The sequence below is a fragment of the Artemia sp. Qi Xiang Cuo genome, chromosome 7 (genome assembly GCF_049724085.1).
Source record: "Artemia sp. Qi Xiang Cuo chromosome 7, ASM4972408v1, whole genome shotgun sequence".
Lineage (NCBI taxonomy): Eukaryota > Metazoa > Arthropoda > Branchiopoda > Anostraca > Artemiidae > Artemia > Artemia sp. Qi Xiang Cuo.
The window spans coordinates 35,649,458-35,673,336 of NC_142800.1; the positions used below are offsets into that span (position 1 = coordinate 35,649,458).

Consider the following 23,879-nt stretch of genomic DNA (forward strand, 5'->3'; position numbering starts at 1 on the left):
TTAATGTCCCTCCTAAACAAATTTTACAAGTTGAAGTACTCACCCTAACTAATATAACCACAAAAGTCCACATTATTGCACAGACATACCAAAACCATAGGTTAGGTTAGGTTAGCCTACATACGCGCTCGAACGTAGGCTAGCCTAACCTAACCTATGGTTTTGGTATGTCTGCGCAATAATGTGGAATTTTGTGGTTATGTTAGTGAGGGTGAGTACAAGTTGAAGTATCATCCTCTTCACCCACAATTTTACTTTATGGCTTTTTGCATACCCCAACACCAAGCATTTCAGTAATTCTATCAATTCAGAACAGGTTCTTTTCTTGATTTCCCTCCTAAACCAATTTTACAAGTTGAAGTACTCACCCTCTTCATCCACAACTTTACTTTTTGCCTTTTTACATATCCCAACACCAAGCAATTAAGCAATTCTATTATTTCAGAACAAGTTCTTTTCTTAATGTCCCTCCTAAACCAATGTTACAAGTTGAAGTACTCACCCTCACTAATATAACCACAAAATTCCACGTTATTGCACAGACATACCAAAACCATAGGTTAGGTTAGGTTAGCCTACAAGCACGCGCGAACGTAGGCTAGCCGAACCTAACCTATGGTTTTGGTATGTCTGCGCAATAATGTGGAATTTTGTGGTTATGTTAGTGAGGGTGAGTACAAGTTGAAGTATCATCCTCTTCACCCACAATTTTACTTTATGGCTTTTTGCATACCCCAACACCAAGCATTTCAGTAATTCTATCAATTCAGAACAGGTTCTTTTCTTGATTTCCCTCCTAAACCAATTTTACAAGTTGAAGTACTCACCCTCTTCATCCACAACTTTACTTTTTGCCTTTTTACATATCCCAACACCAAGCAATTCAGCAATTCTATTATTTCAGAACAAGTTCTTTTCTTAATGTCCCTCCTAAACCAATTTTACAAGTTGAAGTACTCACCCTCACTAATATAACCACAAAATTCCACATTATTGCACAGACATACCAAAACCCTAGGTTAGGTTAGGTTAGCCTACATACGCGCTCGTATGTTGGCTAGCATAACCTAACCTATGGTTTTGGTATGTCTGCGCAATAATTTGGAATTTTGTGGTTATGTTAGTGAGGGTGAGTACTTCAACTTATAAAATGGTTTTAGGAGGAACATTAAGAAAAGAACTTGTTCTAAAATGATAGAATTGCGGAATTGCTTGGTGTTGGGGTGTGCAAAAAGCCATAAAGTAAAGTTGTGGGATAAGAGGGCGAGTACTTCAACTCATAAAATATATTTATGAGGGACATTAAGAAAAGAACTTTTTCTGAAATGATAGAATTGCTGAATTGCTTGGTGTTGGGATATGCAAAAAGCCATAAAGTAAAGCTGTGGGTGAAGAGGGTGAGTACTTTAACTTGTCAAATTGATTTAGGAGGGAAATTAAGAAAAGAACTTGTTCTGAAATGATAGAATTGCTGAATTGCTTGGTGTTGGATTGTGCAAAAAGCCATAAAGTAAAGTTGTGGGTGAAGAGGGTGAGTACTTCAACTTGTAAAATTTTATTAGGAGGGTAATTAAGAAAAGAAATTGTTCTGAAATGATAGAATTGTTGAATTGCTTGGTGTTTGGGTATGCAAAAAGGCATAAAGTAAAGTTGTGGGTGAAGAGGGTGAGGACTTCAACCTGTGAAATTGACTTATTAGGGATATTAAGAAAAGAACTAGTTCTGAAATGATAGAATTGCTGAATTGCTTGGTGTTTGGGTATGCAAAAAGCCATAAATTAAAGTTGTGGGTGAAGAGGGTGAGTACTTCAACTAGTGAAATTGTTTTAGGAGGGATACTAAGAAAGGAACTTTTTCTGAAATGATAGAATTGCTGAATTGCTTAGTGTTGGGGTATGCAAAAAGGCATAAAGTAAAGTTGTGGGTGAAGAGGGTGAGCACTTCAACTTGTAAAATTGGTTTAGGATGGACATTAAGTAAAGAATTTGTTCTGAAGTGATAGAATTGCTGAATTGCTTAGTGTTGGGGTATGCAAAAAGGCATAAAGTAAAGTTGTGGCTGAAGATGGTGAGTACTTCAACTTGTAAAATTGGTTTAGGAGGGACATTAAGTAAAGAACTTGTTCTGAAGTGATAGAATTGCTAAATTGAGTTGTTTTGTGGTATGCAAAAAGCCATAAATTAAAGTTGTGAGTGAAGATGGTGAGTACTTCAACTTCTAAAATTGTGTTAGGAGGGACATTAAGAAAAGATCTTTTTCTGAAATGATAGAATTGCTGAATTGCTTGGTGTTGGGGTATGCAAAAAGCCATAAATTAAAGTTGTGGGTGAAGAAGGTGAGTACTTCAACTTGTAAAATTGTTTTAGGAGGGATACTAAGAAAAGAACTTTTTCTGAAATGATAGAATTGCTGAATTGCTTGGTGTTTGGGTATGCAAAAAGACATAAAGTAAAGTTTTGGGTGAAGAGGGTGAGAACTTCAACTTATAAAATTGGTTTAGGAGGGACATTAAGAAAAGAACTTGTTCTGAAGTGATAGAATTGTTGAACGGCTTGGTGTTGGGATATGCAAAAAGCCATAAAGTAAAGTTGTGGGTGAGCACTTCAACTTGTAAAATTGGTTTCGGTAGGACATTAAGAAAAGAACTTGTTCTGAAATGATAGAATTGCTGAATTGCTTGGCGTTGGGATATGCAAAAAGGTATAAAGTAAAGTTGTGGGTGAAGAGGGTGAGTACTTCAACTTGTAAAATTGGTTTAGGAGGGATATTAAGAAAAGAACTTGTTCTGAAATTAGTGAAGAGGGTGAGTTCTTCAACTTGTAAAATTGATTTATGAAGGACATTAAGAAAAAAACTTGTTCCGAAATGATAGAATTGCTGAATGGCTTGATGTTGAGGTATGCAAAAAGCCATAAAGTATAGTTGTGGGTGAAGAGGGTGAGTAATTCAACTTGTAAAATTGGTTTAGGACGGACATTAAGAAAAGAACTTGTTCTGAAATAATATAAGTACTGAATTGCTTGGTGTTGGGGTATGCAAAAAGCCATAAAGTAAAGTTTGGGTAAAGAGGGTGAGTCATTCATCCTTTTTGCATACCCCAACACCAAGCAATTTAGCAATTCTATCATTTCTTAACAAGTTATTTTCTTAATGTCCCTCCTAAACCAATTTTACAAGTTGAAGTACTCACCCTCTTCACCCACAACTTTACTTTATGCATTTTTGCATAACCCAGCACCAAGAAATTCAGCAATTCTATCATTTCAGAAAAAGTTCCTTTCTTAATGTCCCTCCTAAACCAATTTTGCAAGTTGAAGTACTCACCCTCTTCAACTACAACTTTGCTTTATGCCTTTTTGCATATCCCAACACCAAGCAATTCAGCAATTCTATCATTTCAGAACAAGTTCTTTTCTTAATGTCCCTCCTAAACCAATATTAAAAGTTGAAGTACTCACCCTCTTCACCCACAACTTTACTTTATGGATTTTTGAATAACCCAACACCAAACAATTCACAAATTCTATAATTTAAGAACAAGTTCCTTTCTTAATGTTCTTCCTAAACCAATTTTACAAGTTGAAGTACTCACCCTCTTCAGCCACAACTTTACTTTATGCCTTTTTGCATACCCCAACACCAAGCAATTCAGCAAATCTATCATTTAAGAACAAGTCCTTTCTTAATGTCCCTCCTAAACCAATTTTACAAGTTGAAGTACTCACCCTCTTCACCCACAACTTTACTTTATGCCTTTTTCCATATCTAAACACCAAGCAATTCAACAATTATATCGTTTAAGAACAAGTTCTTTTCTTAATGTCCCTCCTAATCCAATTTTAACAATTGAAGTACTCACCATCTTTACCCAAAACTTTACTTTATGGATATCTGCATAACCAAACATAAAGCAATAAAGAAATAATATAATTTCTGAACATGGTCTTTTCTTAATGTCTCTCGTCATCCAATTTTACAAGTTGAAGTACACACCCTCTAAACCCACAACTTTAATTTTTGGATTTTTACGTTCCCAAAACCAATCGATTCATCAATTCTATCATTTCAGAACAAGTTCTTTTCTTAATATCCCTCCTCAACCAATTTAAAAAGTTGAAGTACTCACCCTCTTCACCCAATACTTTCCTGTATGGTTTTTTGCATTACCCAACACCGGGCAATTCAGCAGTTCTATCATTTCTGAACAAGTTCATTTCTTAATGTCCCTACTAAACCAATTTTACAAGTTGAAGTGCTCACCCTCTTCAAACACAACTTTACTTCATTACTTTTTGCATAACCAAACACAAAGCAATTCAGCAATTCTATCATTTCAGAAGAAATACTTTTCTTAATGTCCCTCCTAAACCAATTTCACAAGTTGAAGTACTCAACCCTCTTCATCCACAACTTTACTTTATGGCTTTTTGCATTACCCAACACCAAGCAATTCAGCCATTCTATCTTTTCAGAACAAAGACCTTTCTTAATGTCCCACATAAACCAATTTTACAAGTTTTAGTACTCACCCTCTTCACCCGCAGCTTTACTTTATGCCTTTTTGCATAACCCAACGCCAAGCAATTCACCACGTCTATCAGTTCAGAACAAGTTACTTTCTTAATCTCTCTCCTAAACAAATTATACAAGTTGTAGTACTCACCCTCTTCACCCAATACTTTACTTTATGCCTTTTTGCATACCCCAACGCCAAGCAATTCAGCAATTCTATCTTTTCAGAACAAGTTCCTTTCTTAATGTCCCTCCTAAACCAATTTTACAAGTTGAAGTACTCACCCTCTTCACCCACAACTTTACTTTGTTCCTTTTTGCATATCCCAACACCAAGCAATTCAACAAGTCTATCATTTCAGAACAAGTTATTTTCTTAATGTCACTCCTAAACAAATTTTACAAGTTGAAGTACTCACCCTCTTCACCGACAACTTTACTTTATGGCTTTTTGCATATCCCAACACCAAGCAATTCAGCAATTCTATCATTTCAGAACAAGTTCTTTTCTTAATGTCCCTCCTAAACCAATTTTACAAGTTGAAGTACTCGCCCTCTTCACCCAAAACTTTACTTTATTACTTTTTGTATAACCCAACACCATGCTATTCATCACTTCTATCATGTCAGAAAACGTTATTTTCTTAATCTCACTCCTAAACCAATTTTACAAGTTGAAGTACTCTCCCATTTCACCAAAAAATTTACTTTATGGCTTTTAGCATCACCCACCACAAAGCAATTCATCATTGCTATCATTTCAGAACAAGTTCTTTTCTTAACGTCCCTCGTACACCAATTTTACAAGTTGAAGTACTCACCCTATTCAACCAAGACTTTACTTTATGGCTTTTTACATAGCCTCACACAAAGCAATTCATAATTTCCATCATTTCATAACAAGTTCTTTTATTAATTTCTCTCCTAAACCAATTTTACAAGTTTAAGTATAATCCTCGTCACCCACAAATTTACCTTATGGCTTTTTGCATACACCGACACCAAGCAATTCAGAAATTCTATCAATTCAGAACAGGTTCTTTTCTTATTTTCCCTCCTAAACCAATTTTACAAGTTGAAGTACTCACCCTCTTCATCCACAACTTTAGTTTTTGCCTTTTTACATATCCCAACACCAAGCAATTCAGCAATTCTATTATTTCAGAACAAGTTCTTTTCTTAATGTCCCTCCTAAACCAATTTTACAAGTTGAAGTACTCATCCTCTTCACCCACAACTTTACTTTATGGCTTTTTGCATATCCCAATACCAAGCAATTCAGCAATTCTATTATTTCAGAACAAGTTCTTTTCTTAATGTCCCTCCTAAACAAATGTTACAAGTTGAATTACTCACCCTCACTAATATAACCGCAAAATTCCACATTATTGCACAGACATACCAAAACCATAGGTTAGGTTAGGTTAGCCTACATACGCGCTCGTACGTAGGCTAGCCTAACCTAACCTATGGTTTTGGTATGTCTGCGCAATAATGTGGAATTTTGTGGTTATGTTAGTGAGGGTGAGTACTTCAACTTATAAAATGGTTTTAGGAGGAACATTAAGAAAAGAACTTGTTCTAAAATGATAGAATTGCGGAATTGCTTGGTGTTGGGGTGTGCAAAAAGCCATAAAGTAAAGTTGTTGGATAAGAGGGCGAGTACTTCAACTCATAAAATATATTTATGAGGGACATTAAGAAAAGAACTTTTTCTGAAATGATAGAATTGCTGAATTGCTTGGTGTTGGGATATGCAAAAAGCCATAAAGTAAAGCTGTGGGTGAAGAGGGTGAGTACTTTAACTTGTAATATTGATTTAGGAGGGAAATTAAGAAAAGAACTTGTTCTGAAATGATAGAATTGCTGAATTGCTTGGTGTTGGATTGTGCAAAAAGCCATAAAGTAAAGTTGTGGGTGAAGAGGGTGAGTACTTCAACTTGTAAAATTTGCTTAGGAGGGGCATTAAGAAAAGAACTTGTTCTGAAATGATAGAATTGTTGAATTGCTTGGTGTTTGGGTATGCAAAAAGGCATAAAGTAAAGTTGTGGGTGAAGAGGGTGAGTACTTCAACTTGTGAAATTGATTTAGGAGGGAAATTAAGAAAAGAACTTGTTCTGATATGATAGTATTGTTGATTTGCTTGGTGTTGGGGTTTTCAAAAAGCCATAAAGTAAAGTTGTGGGTGAAGAGGGTGAGTACTTCAACTAGTAAAATTGGTTTAGGAGGGACATTAAGAAAGGAATTTGTTCTGAAATGATAGAATTAGTGAATTGCTTAGTGTTGGGGTATGCAAAAAGGCATAAAGTAAAGTTGTGGGTGAAGAGGGTGAGCACTTCAACTTGTAAAATTGGCTTAGGAGGGACATTAAGAAAAGAACTTGTTCTGAAATGATAGAATTGCTGAATTGCTTGGTGATGGGATATGCAAAAAGCCAAAAAGTGAAGTTGTGGCTGAAGATTGTGAGTACTTCAACTTGTAAAATTGGTTTAGGAGGGACATTAAGTAAAGAACTTGTTCTGCAGAGATAGAATTGCTGAATTGCGTGGTATTGGGTTATGCAAAAAGGCATAAAGTAAAGTTGTGGGTGAAGAGGGTGAGCACTGCAACTTGTAAAATTGGTTGAGGCGGGACATTAAGAAAGGGTCTTGTTCTGAAATGATAGAATTAATGACTTGCTTGGTGTTGGGGTATGCAAAAAGCCATAAAGTAAATTTGTGGGTGAAGAAGGTGAGAACTTCAACTTGTAAAATTGGTTTAGGAGAGAAATTAAGAAAAGAACTTGCTCTGAAATGATAGAATTGCTGAATTGCTTCGTGTTGGGGTATGCAAAAAGCCATAAAGTAAAGTTTTGGGTGAAGAGGGTGAGTTCTGCAGCTTGTAAAATTGGTTTAGGAGGGATATTAAGAAAAGAACTGGTTCTGAAATGATAGAATTGTTGAAGTGCTTGGTGTTGGGATATGCAAAAAGGCATACAGTAAAGTTGTGGGTGAAGAGGGTGAGTACTTCAACTTGTAAAATTGGTTTCTGACAGACATTAAGAGAGGACTTTCTTCCGAAGTGATAGAATTGCTGAATTGCTTGACAATGGGATATTTAGAAACGAAAAAAGCAAAGTTGTGGTTAAAGATGGTGAGCACTTCAACTTGTAATATTTGTTTCGGAGGGATATTAAGAAAATAACTTGTTCTGAAATTAGTGAAGAGGGTGAGTTCTTCAACTTGTAAAATTGATTTATGAAGGACATTAAGAAAAAAACTTGTTCCGAAATGATAGAATTGTTGAATGGCTTGATGTTGGGGTATGCAAAAAGCCATAAAGTATAGTTGTGGGTGAAGAGGGTGTGTAATACAACTTATAAAATTGGTTTAGGACGGACTTTAAGAAAAGAACTTGTTCTGAAATGATAGAATTACTGAATTGCATGGTGTTGGGGTATGCAAAAAGCCATAAAGTAAAGTTGTAAAATTGATTTAGGAGGGACATTAAGATAAGAACTTGTCTGGAAATGATAGAATTGCTGAATCGCTTGGTGTTGGGATATGCAAAAACCCATAAAGTAAAGTTGTGGGTGGAGAGGGTGAGTACTTCAACTTGTAAAATTGATTCAGGAGGGACATTAAGAAAAGAACTTGTTCTGAAATGACAGAATTGCTGAATTGCCTGGTGTTGGGGCCTGCAAAAAGCCATAAAGTAAAGTTGTGGGTGAAGAGGGTGAGTACCTCAACTTGTAAAATTTATTTATGAGGGACATTAAGAAAAGAATTTGTTCTGAATTGTTAGAATTGCTGAATTCCTTGGTGTTGGGGAATGCAAAAAGCCATAAAATAAAGTTGTGGGTGAAGAGGGTGAGTACTTCAACTTGTAAAAATGGTTTAGGAGGGACATTAAGAAAAGAACTTGTTCTGAAATGATAGAGTTGTTGAATTGATTGGTGTTGGGGTATGCTAAAGGCCATAAAGTAAAGTTGTGGGTGAAGAGGGTGAGTACTTCAACTTGTAAATTTGGTTTAGGAGGGGCATCAAGAAAAGAACTTGTTCTGAAATGAAAGAGTTGTTGAATTGCTTGGTGTTGGGGAATTCAAAAGGCCATAAAGTAAAGTTGTGGGTGAAGAGGGTGAGGACTTCAACTTGTTAATTTGGTTTAGGAGGGGCATCAAGAAAAGAACTTGTTCTGAAATGACAGAGTTGTTGAAGTGCTTGGTGTGGGGGTATGCAAAAAGCCATAAAGTAAAGTTGTGGTTGAAGAGGGTGAGTACTTCAACTTGTAAATTTGGTTTAGGAGGGGCATTAAGAAAAGAACTTGTTCTGAAATGATAGAGTTGCTGAATTTTTGTTTCGATTAATATACCAATAAATTGAGTATAAGCATTTGACTCACATCGACAAAGTTTCATACTATAGTCCAATGGGGGAAAATCAGTTTTCATTATATTGTCAAGTGTTCCCTGTGAGAATATCTTCCGTTGAAGGGATAACTCGAGAAAATCGTCATCCAGAATCAAATGTTTTCCCATAGTCACAAGATTCGATCTTATTCTCTCTTTCTCAAATTTATTCATTTTTCAATCTTATCACTCACAGCCACTGATTGACCTTGAAAATGGTGTCACTGACCCGTTAGTGGATCAATAAACCACGAATAAATTATGTGAACTCAGTATTGGATAAGGGGGTTCTACTAGCTCTATTTTTTTGTATGAAACTACTAAAAAATCTTTGGCTTAAAGAGCGAGGTATTGATTAGGGGGTGAACCCAATCATATACGTAATATTTTCTGTTCGTTTGTTTATATTTAAAAAAAAACTTGTTTTTTTATATTTAATTTCTGTTTTTTTTTAAAATAATGCTGGGGAGTCCGGTGCCCCCTTCATAGCAATGTCTCTTCCCCCATGAAAACTTCCTTCATGGAAAGATCCTCACACATAACCCCCAACCCACCCCCACCCCCCACTAGCAGAAAAAATTCACCCTGAAAACGTCTGTATACTTCCCAATAACCAATGCTATATGTTAACATTGGGTGAAGTTCATAACTTTCAGCCCTACCCCCGGGGGCTTCGGGGAATTAAGTCATCCTAAAAGTTCACATTTTCAACCATACGAAACAAAATGGCTATCTCAAAATTTTGATCGGGTGACTTTGGAAAAAAAATGAGCGTGGGAAGGGCCTTCCATTTTTTTGGTCACTTAAAAAGGGCACTAGAACTTTTAATTCCCGTTCCAATGATCCTTCCTACGATATTCTAGGACCACTGGGTCAATACGATTACCCATGAGGAAAAGAAAAAAAAACAACAAAAAACAAAAAAACAAACAAACACGCATCCGTAATCTTTCTTCTGGCAAAAAAATGAAAAATTCCACATTTTGTAGATAGGAGCTTGAAACCCCTACAGTAGGGTTCTCTAATACGCTGAATATGATGGTATGATTTTTATTAAGATTCTATAATTTTTAAGGGGTCTTCCCCCTTTTTTCGAAAATCATCCAAATTTTCTCAGGTGCGTAACTTTTGATGGGTAAGATTAAACTTAGTGAAACTTATATTTTTGAAATCAGAATTAAAATCTGATTCTCTTGATGTATCTATTGGTATCAAAATCCCGTTTTTTAGAGTTTCGGTTACCATTGAGCCGGGTCGCTCCTTTTAATAATGTACTACGCATACTGCAGCTGCCGCAGCTGCGAAGGAAGGCAACTAAGACCCCTTCTTCGTCCACCATTTCCCCTAACAAATCCAATCAAAATTTTCAGATAGCTATTTTGTTCAATGTAGTTGAAAGTTCTGGAAATTATATCTTTGAGCAAGACACTCCTCCCACAGTCTTCAGGGCAAGGCTTATAAGTTATGCCTTGAGCGCATATAAGGTTTTTATTGAAAGCTTTGTCGTATAAACTTAAAAAAGGGCTCATTCGATTGGAAATTCAAAGGGCTAGTACTCTTTTAATAGTTGAAAGTGATTGGAGGGCAACTAACCCCCTTCTCACGACCACCTTTTCCCCAAACACATCCAATCAAAATTTTTAGATACTCTTTTTTTCAACGTTGTTGGAAGTTTGGGAAATTTGGTTTTTAAGGATGACAACCCTCCCCCCACAGCTTTTGCAGCATGGGTTGTCAGTTATACCCTGGGGGCATATAAGATTTTTATAGAAAGTGTTGTTGTAGTAACTTCAAAAAGGGCTTATTCGATTGGAAATTGAAATGGCTAGCGCCCTCTTTAATAGTCGAAAGTAATAAGAAGGCAACTAACCCCCCTCTCAGGTCCACCATTTTCCCAAACCCATACAATCAAAATTTTGAGATAGTTATTTTTTTTTCAACGTAGTTGAAAGTTCTGAAAACTAGGTCTTTGAGGATGACAACCCCCCCCCCCTTCCCCACAGCCATCAGGGCAAGGGTTGTAAGTTAAGCCCTGGGGGCCGAAGAAGTTTTTATAGAAGGAGTTGTCATAGAAACTTGAAAAAGGGCTCATTTGACTGGAAATTGAAAGGGCAAGTGCCCTTTTTAATAGTTGAAAATGAATAGAGAGCAACTAACCCACCTCTCACGCCCACCATTTCCCCAAGCACATTCAATCAAAGTTTTGAGATATTTATTTTGTTCAACGCAGTTGAAAGTTATGGAAATTATTTATTTGAAGATGACAAACCCCCGAGAGCCCCCAGGGCAAAGGTTGTAAGTTATGCCCTGGGGGCATTTAGGGTTTTTATTGATAGCGTTGTCGTAGGAACTTCAAAAGGGGCTCCTTCTGTTAGAAATTGAGAGGGCTAGTGCCCTTTTAATAGTCAAAAGTGATTGGAGGGTAACTAACCCCCCTCTCACTCTCAACCTTTCCCCAAACACATCCAATCAAGATCAAACAATCAAACAAACCCCAGAGATTAGGGGCAAGTGTCGTAAGTTGTGCCCAAGGGGTATTAAAGGTTTTTATGGAAGGGGTGGTTGTTTAATAACAGAAGAGGCTTTAGTCACCGGAGTTTATGTTATCTGAACTTTGAACTATTTTTAACAAAATGCCTATCTCAAATTTTTTATGCGATGCATTTAGGGCATGGAGGGGGGGGGCTAGTTATAGGAGCATTCTTTCCATAAGAACTATATATACCCCCAGAGCATTACTCATAACGCCTGCCTCCTTGCCCTAGGGGGTTGCGTCGACACAGGAGTTTTTATTATCTGACCTTTGAACTATTTTTAATGAAAAGGCTATTTTAAAAATTTTATCGAATGGGCTTGGGAGAAAAGGGTTTGTGTGCGATGGGGGGGGGGGCTAGTTGCCCTTGGATATCTTTTATATCTTAGAAAGTGAACTAGAATTTTCAATTTCCCATCAAATGAGCCCTCTCTGAAGTTTATACGAGCATCCCTTACATGAAAACCATATACGCCTCAAGGATAACACTTACAACGCCTATCCCCTGGGCCTTGAGAGGTTGCGTTAACACCGGAGTTTTTGTTATCTAAGTTTTGAACAGTTTTCAAAAAACTGGCTATCTCAAAATATGTAGCGGATGGGTTTGGGGGAAAAGGACGTGGGGGCGCTAGTGGCCCTTAAATCTCCTGACTTTTAAAAAGTGAACTAAAACTTTCAATTTCCAATCAAATTAGCCCTTTATAAAGTTTATACGAGCATCCCTTTCATAACAACCATACATGCATTTAGGGCATAACTTAGATCGCCTTCCCCTGGGTCCTGGGGGGTTGTATTGACGCTGGAGTTCCTTATCAAACATTTGAACTATTTTTAACAAAATTGATATCTTAAAATTTTAATCGGATGGGTTTGGAAAAAGAAGGCATGGGGGGGGGGTGCTAGCTGCCCTCGGACCTCTTTTGACTATTAAAAAGTGAGCTCAAACTTTCAATTTCCAATCAAATGAGCCATCTCTGAAGTTTATACGACCATCCTTTTTATAAGAACCATATATGCCCCAGGGCATAACATACAACACTTTACCCCGGGCCCTGGAGGTTTGTGTTGACACCTGAGTTTTTTGTTATATGACTTTTGAACAATTTTAAACTTAATGGCTTACTCAAAATTTTTATCCGGTGCAGTTGGGGAAAAGGGAGGTAGGGGGGCTATTTGCCATCCAATATTCAATCCTCTAATTCTCAAAGACTGAACTAGAACTTTAAATTTCAAACCAAATAAGCCCTCTCTGAAGTTTCACAAGCATCGCTTCCGTAAGAACCTTATCGGATGGGTTTGAGAAAAAAGGGCATGGAGGGGAGGGGGTAGGTGCCCTCCAATATTTTTGACTCTTAAAAAGCGAACTAGAACTTTCAATTTCCAATCAAATGAGCTTTTTATAAAGTTTATGCGAGCATCCCTTTCATAACAACCATACATACATTTAGGGTATAACTTAGAACGCCTTCCCCTGGGCCCTGGAGGGTTGTATTGACGCTGGAGTTTTCTTATCATACATTTGAACTATTTAAAAAAAAAATTATATCTCAAAATTTTCATCGGATGGGTTTGGAAAAAGAAGGCATGGGGGGGGGGGGTGCTATTTGCCGTCGGACCTCTTTTGACTATTAAAAATTGAGCTCGAACTTTCAATTTCCAATCAAATGAGCCATCTTTGAAGTTTATACGACCATCTATTTTATAAGAACCATATATGCCCCAGGGCATAACATAAAATACTTTACTCCGGGCCCTGGGGGTTTTTGTTGACACCTGAGTTTTTTGTTATATGAATTTTGAACGATTTTGAACTTAATGGCTTACTCAAAATTTTCATCTGGTGCACTGGAGGAAAAAGGGGGTAGGGGGGGGCTATTTGCCATCCTATCTTCAATCCTTTAATTCTCAAAGACTGAACTAGAACTTTCAATTTCAAATCAAATAAGCCCTCTCTGAAGTTTCACAAGCTTCGCTTCCATAAGAACCTTATCGGGTGGGTTTGAGGAAAAAAGGGCGTGGCGGGGGGAGGGGGTTTTAGGGGCCCTCCAATATTTTTGACTCTTAAAAAGTGAACTAGAACTTTCAATTTCCAATCAAATGAGCGCTCTTTGAAGTTTATACAAGCACCCTTTCCATAAAAACCAAATATGCCCCAAGAGAATAACCTACAACGCCTGCCCCCGGGCCCTGGGGGTTGTGTCGACACTGGAGTTTTGTTATATAAGCTCTGAAATATTTTTAACAAAATAGCTATCTCAAAATTTTTATCCGATGCATTTGGGAAAAAAGGGTTTGGTGGGGGGCTGGCTATCCTCCGATTCCTTGTGACGTTTAAAGAGTGAGCTAGAACTTTCAATTTCTAATCAAATAAGCCCTCTCTGAAGTTTATAAGAGCATTCCTTCCATAAGAACCATATATGCCCCCAGGGCATAACTTACAAACCTTGCCCTGAACACTGTGGGGGATGTGTCCTGCTCAAAGATATAATTCCCAGAATTATCAACTACGTTGAACAAAATGGCTATCTCAAAAGTTTGACTGGATGTGTTTGGGGAAATGGTAGGCGTGGAAGGGATGTTAGTTGCCTTCTAATCCTTTTCGACTATTAAAAAGGGTACTAGCCATTTAAGTTTCCAATCGAATGAACGTTTTCCAAACTTTCTATGATGACTCTTTCTATAAGACCTTGTATGCCCCCATGGCATAGCTTAAAACCCTTGCCCTGAGGGCTGTGAGGGGGTCATCCTCAAAGACCTAATTTTCTGAATTTTCAACTACGTTAAAGAAAATGGCTATCTCAAAAACTTTGATTGGATGTGTTTGGGGAAAAGGTGGGCGTAAGAGGAGGGTTAGTTGCCCTCCAATCGCTTTCGACTATTAAAAGGGGCACTAGCCCTTTTAATTTCCAATCAAATGAGTCCTTTTTGAAGTTTCTACGACAAAGCTTTCTATAAAAACCTTACATGCCTTCTGGGCATGGCTTACAACCCGTGCCCTGAGAGCTGTGGGGGGAGTGTCCTCCTCACAAACATAATTTCCATCTGGAAATCAAATACGTAGAACAGAATGGCTATCTCAATATTTTGATTGGATGTGTTTGGGGAAATCGTTGGCGTGGAAGGGGTGTTAGTTTGCTTTCAATCACTTTTAACCGTTAAAAAGGGCACAAGAACTCTCAATGTCCAATCGAATGTAACTAAGTAAGTAAGTGTGACAGCACTAGACCCTTAAGGTCCAAACCGGCGTAGCTGTTCTCCGTTTCGTGGCCCTCAGCCAGAAAGTGCAATGAGGGGCTGGGGGCCAGCCATCCTGTGCTTTCGCACACCCTTCCTGCTTACCTTCCCCAGATTTCTCCAGGTACCCATTTAGAGCTTGGTCGACTCTGGCATCGAATGAGCCACTTTTGAAGTTTATTCGGCGACCCCTTCCATATAAAGTGCCTCTGGGAAAAAAATAGATAATAAACAATAAAACATTGCAGCCGTATGGTTTTTACTATAGGCAACGCTATAGCGTTACCTCTGATTTGATTTTTGAAGCAATAAAACAGTTCCTGGTAACGAACTGTATTGTAAGAGTGACTCGTCTCAATAGTAACCGAAACTCTAAAAAACGGAATTTTGATAGCAATTGATACACAAAAAAGAATGGGATTTTGATGATGATTTTAAATATGTAAGTTTCAATAAGTTTAGTTTTAGCCATCAACAGTTACGAGCCAGAGAAAATTTACCTTAGTTTTGAAAAACGGGGAAAACACGAAAATGTCGTTTGTTCTCAGAAATTATTGATCATATACCATAAATATTTTTGCACTTTGCAGTTAAATAAAATTTTTATTTAAAATTTTCAGAAATTATTCATTTCAGTTGACAAATTAGATTTTTTTTTCAAGGAATCAAGCAGCTGACTAAGTCCAATATATGCAATGGTATATTCTTCGAATGATCGTCTTTTGATGTATATTCCTTGTTATAAAAACTAACAAAAAATTAAACTAATTCTAAATTTTCAGGCATCTTTCTATTTTTAATTAAAAAATTTAAATTATTGCTCAGACACGATAGATATTTTTGCAGTTTACATAATAACTTTAGCTATCCTAAACTTAGAACTAAAATAAAATAAAATTTTCTTGTCGAGAGATGAACGTGTATAAATATTGTATTCATTTATTACGTTACTTATAGGTTATAACCTATATACTATTATAATGTTATTCATCAAACTTGTTCATGAAAATGCAGTTTTTTTTTGTCAAAATTGATTCTGTTAAAAAAAACAAAACATTTTAATTACAAAAGAAACTAGATGTAGCAATTTCCTTTAAAAGGAGTCATTATACAGCTCTCTATGATTTTTCAGTACCCAGCTAGCTGAGGAGGAAAAAAAAGGAAAGAAAAAAAGAGATACTGTATGTGGAGAATATCGTGGTTACAGCCAATTTTCTTAAATTTCAAGCCAATATATTTTCCTTGTTATTCCTTACACGTTTGTCAATTTAAAGTCTAAACAAAACTTTAATGAATAACTACTAGATGAGATCCTCTTGACTGGCATCATTTATGATAAACTAAATCGATCCTTAATGTATTAAATAAAAAAAACAAGTTTTTAAAACTGAAAGTAAGGAGCGACATTAAAACTTAAAACGAACAGAAATTTATATGAAAGGGACTGTCCCCTCCTCAACGCCTAGCTCTTTACGCTAAAGTTTTTTATTGTTTAAAAAAAACAAAGTTGTGAGACAGAGTCAAAATTTAGCGTAAAGACCAAGGCGTTGAGGAGGGGACAGTCCCTTTTATATACGGAATAATTTCTGTTCGTTTTAAGTTTTAATGTCGCTCCTTACTTTCAGTTTAAAAAACTTGTATTTTTTTATTTAATTTTTGAACGTTTTTGAATAAATGCAGGTTTTGATCTTGGCTCACCGTACATGAATAATTAAAACAAAATTTTCATATTAATTTACTTTTATTTAGTTAAATGGCTTTCTCGAAACTTGTTTAATTATATTTACGAACACTTTTATTAGTAATAAATATACGTAACTTACGAATTAACTTACGTAACGAACTTCTATATTCATATATTTTTAATTTTTTTATTAGGGGGTTCGACCCCTAGTCAATACCTTGCTCTTTAAGCGAAAGTTCGAATTTTGTTCCAATTCTTTAAAAATGACCGCTTAATCACAAAGGCCGTTAATTAGAATAAATAGCTCTTGAAAGTACTAAAAAATCTTTGGCTTAAAGAACGAGGTATTGACTAGGGGTTGAACCCAATCATATATATAATATTTTCTGTTCGTCTGAAGTTTCGATGTTGCTGCTATTGCAGTTGAAATACTTGTTTTTTTATATTAAATTTCTGAGCTTTTTTTAAATAATGCTGAGAAGTCCAGCGTCCCCTTCATAACAATGTCCCTTCCCCCATGAAAACTTCCTTCATGGAAAGATCCTCCCACATACCCCCCGCCCCCCCTTCAACGCCCAGGAAAAATAACCCCTGATAACGTCTGTAAACTTCTCAATAACCCATACGCCCTTTTAACAGTTAGTAAAACTATTAATTTTCAGTCCACCCCCCGGGACTTTCGGGGGATTAAGTCATCTTTAAAGATATACTTATTATGTTTTCGAACATATTGAAAAAAATGGCTATCTCAAAATTTTGGTCAGGTGACTTTGGGAAAAAAATGAGCGTGGGAGGGGGCCTAGTTACCCTCCATTTTTTTTGGTCACTTAAAAAGGGCACTAGAACTTTTAATTTCCATTCCAATGAGCCCTCCCACGATATTTTAGGACAACTGGGTCGATACGATCACCCCTGGGAAAAAAAACAACAAAATTCCACATTTTTGTAGATGGGAGCTTGAAACCTCTACAGTATGGTTGTCTGATACGCTGAATATGATGGTGTGATTTTCATTAAGGTTCTATAACTTTTATGGCGTCTTTCCTCTTTTTTTCGAAAATCAGCCGAATTTTTTCAGGCTCGTAACTTTTGATGAGTAGGACCAAACTTGATAAAACTTATATATTTGAAATCAGCATTAAAATCTGATTCTTTTGATGTATCTATTTGTATCAAAATACCGTTTTCCAGAGTTTTGGTTACCATTGAGCCGGGTCGCTCCTTACTTACAGTTCGTTACCACTAACTGTTTGACTCTTACTATCCTCAATGTAAGAATACGAAAAAAGAAACTTAAGGAGAAGGAAAGAAATGAAAGTCGATCTAAACAGGTTTCTGACAAAAGTAAGAGTACTATGAGAAAATTACATAAAGGATCGATATAGTTCATCATAGATGGTTTTAGTCAAGTAGTTAGTGAAGTGTGTAAAAATTTTCTGTGGCAGGAATTGACCCTGTGACCCTCGGAAAGAGTACCAACAAGATATCCACTGTGTCATGCAGGCTTTCAAGGAGAAAATTTTAAAATAGTCTATCTTATATTACTGTAGAGAATGAGTGTCCCACCACTGGGCCACCACATTTCAGATCGTTACCTTTTTTTTTAAACTGAAAGACCTATTACTTTTCTTTCGGCCACGACTACTTTTAAGGAAATACTTTCATCTTAGCTAACGAGTAAACAATGGCAGACAAAATCATTGTTATAGAAAAGTAAGTGGCTTTAGTTACACTTCTTCTTATTATTATTATCCTTGTCTATCAAAACACGCAGCAGTTTGATGAAGACATTCACCAGGTCAAGGAAGACTATCAAACAGTGAAACAAAATATCCCCTTCTCCCATGCGTTTCTTCTCAATTATCAGCTGAGCATTATACAAAATGTAAGCAAAAAATACGCCAAGGCCTATGTACATTTCCAGTGCAAAGTTTTCTCCCATGAACAGTCTCAATAAAGCTACTGATAAAAGGTAAGTTGAAAGAGGGGCTCCTAGAAATAGTCACTTTCCACTTGGTGACAAGATAGAGCAGATACTAAATCCAATAAAAATCAAGGCAGTGCCAGTAAGAGCTGTTGTGATAATTGTGGGATCATTAAACAGCAAAACCATCCGAATAACAGGGGCCAAGCTCACACCAAATGAAAAGCTGTAGGCAAGGAGCATTGATAGTCGTATCCCAAACATTTGTTTTGTACAACCCACAAACATAAATCCAAAGAATGAGACGAGAGCAAACAAAGCACCAGCCTGTGGGGTGACAATTTCCGTCAACATCTGGATGTATGTTCCAAGGATACACGAGACAATTGTCATTACAATGGTTGTATATACACTAACAAGATGTTGGCGAACTGATGCTTCAATGTGGGAGTTAAAGTTTTGCTTGAATTGTTCCATGTTTTCCATAAAAGATTACTTAATAACCATAAAATAATCTGTCAAGTATCAAGAACCTATCAAAAATCAAAACTAATTCAAAATTTTTCAGGTATTTTTCTAGTTTTAATTAAAAAAATAAAATTATTTTCAGGAAAACAATTATTTTGTTTAAAATTTTCAAGAATTACTCAGGTTTCAATTCACCAACCAGATCTTTTGTTAAAACTCTAAAGGAATTACTATATTTTATATGACTTTATCTACTTGCTTTTGATTATGTTAAAAATACTATTTTGATCTTCATATGCAAGATGATGTTAATTCCATTTGCTATTACAGTGTTGTACAAAACTGCATTTTTTCGTAGAAAATTGATTCTTTTTGCTATGTGCAGAGTTTTTTTTACTAAGTTTCCGCTATATCCGATGAAACTAGCGTAGGCCTATAATCAATTGATAATGAACTGAACCGATCCTTTATGCACTGTTTTTCGTACAAAATTGATTAAAAATTTTTAATCACAAAAGGCTGTATATGTGGCAATTGATTTTAAAATGAGCCATTAAACACCTCTCTACTATGTCCCAGTGCCAAGCTATCTGAGATGGAAGAAAAAAAAGAAAAGAGATGCCGTATATGCAGAATATCGTAGTTGCAGCCACTTTTTATTTTTAAGCCAGTATATTTCCATTGTTATTCAAGCCAAGAGACGGTAAGTTTGGTATATAGGGATTCTGGGCAATGCGGTTCTTATAGTGTACTTCATGTTTCGATATGACTATTCTCAGGAGTTGTGGGTTATTATATTTTTAGTACTGGACGTGATCGCCTCCTACTAGGTTGCAATATACCGCTTAAACCCGGATTGCAAGCTACCACTCATACGGATAATACCATTAAGACATTGCCTAGATATATACCTGATTACAAACAGAAAAAAACCCAATGACTTTTTCTTCTGTGAAGTAGTAAGAGACGAAAGAATCAGGCAACAAACTAAGTCAAATATGTGCATTGGTTTGTTCTTTTAATGATCGTCTTTTAATGTAAAATATAACTGTGAAAGCCTATACTATAGTTAACTGGCCTATACAAGCTAAATTAGGCAATGTTTATTATAAATTTTGACGAAAAAAACTGCATTTTCGTGTACAAGCTTGATGAATGACGTTATAGTTATATATTTACAATCAAATGTAACCATGTATGACGTCATATATACTACAGACCTCTTTTTCTTTCCCCGTTGCATCAGGTACTATGAGATAGACTTTGGTCCTTACTGTAAAAAAAGAAAAAAAGATGACGTTTAGGCAGAATGCTGCAGTAGCTAACACTTCTCTGGATTTTTAAGCCTATATATTTCCCTTGCTGTTCAAGCCAAGGGACAGAAAGTTTCCTGTATAGGGTTTTTGGACAAGGCCGTTTAATGTGTACTTTTTGTTTTGATCTTACTCTGTTTTTAGGAGTTGTGGGTTATTACATTTCTTAACATTCGACGTGATTGTCTCTTCCTAGTTCGATAGCTACCACTGCAACTTGGAAATGCAGCCCAGATTATGTAAATCGTAATCAGAAACAAGAGACGCCCCCCAAAGAATCAGGCAGCTAACTATGTCCAATGTATGCAATGGTTTGTTTTTCTAATGATCGTCTTTTAGTATAATAACTATCGCACTCCTCTTTTTTAGAAACCCAGATTACAAACAAGAAAAAGCCTATGGATTTTTCTTAGTTGGAATAGCAATAGACGATCCTCAGTATGGCTAAGTACCCCAGATAAGTAACATTTCAAAAGATGCTTGTATTATCTTATTTTTAGTCACTATGCGCTGTAGTTATTTATTTATTAGGTTTCAGCTATATCGGTTTCAAGTTACATAGTACCCATTTATAATGAAGTATATCGATGCATTATATATGTCTTATATTATTTTGTCGACAGATAAGTGCGTATAAATATTGCGTTCACTTATTACTTCATATATGGTTACTACCTGCGATTATGACGTCTTTCATCAAGGTTGCCCACAAAAATGTAGTTTTTAGTGGAAAAACTGATGTTATATAAAATAAAATTAAAAAAATTAATTACAAATGGCACTAGATCTAGTAATTTCCTTTAAAAAGGATACATTGAACAACTCTCTACTGTGTTCCAGTGCCAAGCTATCTGTGGCAACGGAAAAAAGAAAAACAGATGCCGTTTAGGCAGACTGTTGTAGTAGCTGCCACTTTTCTTTATTTTCAAGCCAATATATTTCCCTTGTTGTTCAAGCCAATGGAACGTAAGTTTCTTATGTAAGTGTTTGAACAAAATGGCTATCTCAAAATTTTGATCGGGTAATTTTGGGAAAAAATGAGCGTGAGAGGGGGCCTAGTTGCCCTCCATTTTTTTGGTCACTTAAAAAGGGCACTAGAAATTTAATATACTTTCGAATGAGCCCTCCTGAAATATTCTAGGGCTACTGGGTCAATCAGATATCCCCTGTGAAAAAAATCAACCACCAAACATACATCCGTGATCTTTTTTCATTAAAATAAATACAAAATTCCACATTTTGGCAGATAGGAGCTTAAAACCTCTACAGTAGGGTTCTCTGATACGCTGAATTTGATAGTGTGATTTTCATTAAGATTCTATGACCTTTAGGGGGTCTTTCCTTTTTTTTCGAAAATAAGGCACATTTTCTCAGGCTCGTATAGGTAAGACTAAACTTTATGAAACTTATATATTTTAAATCAGCATAAACATCTGATTCTTTTGATGGGTCTATAGGTATAAAAATTTCGTTTTTTTAGAGTTTCAATTACTATTGAGCCGGGTCGCTCCTTACTTACAGTTCGTTACCACGAATTGTTTGATTTTTTTTATCTAACTCTAGTTTTAGGAGTTATAGGCTATTTTATTCTTTACTATGGTACGTGATCGTTTCTTACTAGGTTGATAGTTACCGCTGCAACACAGATAAAACAACTTATCTTGTTTTTCAAGCCAATAGATTTCCCTCGTTTTTCAGCCCAAGGGACGGCAAGTTTCCTAGATAGGGGATTCTGACAAGGCGGTTCTAATAGTGTGATTTTTGTTTTGATCTGACAACATTTACAACTATCACATTTCTTAGTATTGTACGTGATCCGCCTTTAACAGGTTGTATCTCTCCTTATGTTACAATTACATAGTTAATTTACCACGAACTGTTTGATAATAACCCTGATTACAAAGAGGAAACTCTACCGCTTTTTCTTATTTGGAATAGTATGAGACGAAGCTCAAAGAATCAGGCAGCTAACTAAGTCCAATATATGCAATGGTTTGGTATCCTAATGATCGTATTTTAATATAATTTTCTGGAACTATTCTAGTTCCAGTTAACAAATAAATTTTCTGTTAAAACCCCCCAAACATTACTGCATTTTACATAATAATGGATAATTATAATGAACACCATTTATAATGAACTATATCGGTCCTTTATGTAAACTTTACTAACCTATACTAAAGTTAAGTGGCCTATAAAATTTAGTATAGGCAAGAGGTCGGTCTTCATTATAATCTGTGGAAAAGAAAAAAAAAGAAAAAAATATGCCGTTTAGGCAGAATGTTGTAGTAGCTGCCACTTTTCTGATCCAATGTTGCCAGTCCATAGCTTGGAAACTTCATTAAACTGACAACATTTCTTTTGGATATTACTATGAAGTTTTGCCAGAGCATTTCTAGCCAACTTTTCAACAGCATCCGCTCTTTCAAAGAGAATTTTAATCAGTAATTTTGAATACTTTTCGTAATCTTGGCAAAATATTCGTAAAATTTTTCTCAGTTTACGAAGATCAGCATGCATTTTTGCCATCTTCTTGGACTTCTGAATGTAATTTTTAACTTTGTCCTTATGCGTTCTTTGGTAAAGCCTTGCAGAGGTTTTAATTTTTTTTATTATAGCTTTTGTCACCCCAGTATCTACCCATTATTCTGGTAGCAACTTTTTTCTTATATTTGTTTCGGCAATCTTTATCATTATCATACCGTTCCTTGCTCTTTTGTTTGGCTGTCTCAATTTTTGCATGTCTAAAACTTCATCATTATAATAACGCTGTTTGTTAATATCAATTTTTACTTCTCGATACGCCTGGTCGGTTGAATACCTTTGCTTTTCTCTTTTCAAGATGCTATGTCTGTTTTTTGTGTAGTACTGTTTTTTTAACTTGCGTGTAGCTTGCTTGATTGAAACCGTTATGTAACCATTAGTTGAATGTTTAAGTCATGCATCAAGCACCAAGAACCTAACAAAAAATAAACTAATTTTAAAATTTTTCAGGTATTTTTCTAGTCTAAATTAAAAGATTAAAACTATTGCTCAGAAACCATAAATATTTTTGCAGTTTATAACTTTAGCGATTCTGAACTGAAAACGAAAATAAAATAAAAATTTATTTTTTAATTTTTACGTCACGTCGCTCATTACGTCATATATGGTTGTTAGTACACAATAGGTTTTAGATATTACGTCATGTCACTTATTACGTCATATATGGTTATTAGTAGACAATCGGTAGAATATTCGTTCTTTATTATCAAAACTTCAAAAACGCATAAAAAACTTGTTCATATTCATCTTTGTACATTTTGTTTATATTCAATATTCTTATATTCATTTTAAGTTCGTTATTTTGAGTCGGCCAAACATTTCAGGAAAGGGGGGTTCAAACCCACTAAACCCTCTGGATACGTCCTTGAATGTTATTAATTTCCTTTAAAATGAGCCATTAAACAACTCTCTACAATGTTCCAGTGCCAAGCTTTCTATAGAATATAAAGTTTAAATACAACTTTACCACGAACTGTTTTATTGCTTCAAAAATCAAACATCTTTGAAAAGACAGCAGTATGAAAAGACATCAAAAATACAGTTTTTAGTGGAAAAATTTATCCTTTTTTAAAAATGATTTGTTTTAGTTCAAAAAGGTTTTTAACCCAGTTAATTTCCTTTAAAATGAGCCATTGAACAACTCTCTACGATGTTCCAGTGCCAAGGTATTTGTGGAAAAGAAGAAAGAAAAAAAGACGCCGTTTGTGGAGAATAACGTGGTTAAAGCCTATTTTCTTAATTTTAAAGCCAATATATTTTCTTTGTTATTCAAGCCAATG

At 35.8% G+C, this 23,879-nt stretch overlaps 1 protein-coding gene, 1 long non-coding RNA gene and 1 pseudogene across 3 annotated transcripts in view; 1 reads left to right on the plus strand and 2 right to left on the minus strand.

Moving 5' to 3' along the window:
* Nucleotides 1-23,879, plus strand: part of LOC148950207 (uncharacterized) — a 91,512-nt gene that overhangs the window by 50,251 nt on the left and 17,382 nt on the right. The gene's annotated exons all lie outside the window — the stretch shown is intronic.
* The window catches only part of LOC148950208 (uncharacterized), an 82,648-nt gene that overhangs the window by 50,218 nt on the left and 8,551 nt on the right, over nucleotides 1-23,879 (minus strand). The window lies entirely within an intron of this gene.
* Nucleotides 18,074-18,769, minus strand: LOC148950209 (bax inhibitor 1-like; annotated as a pseudogene).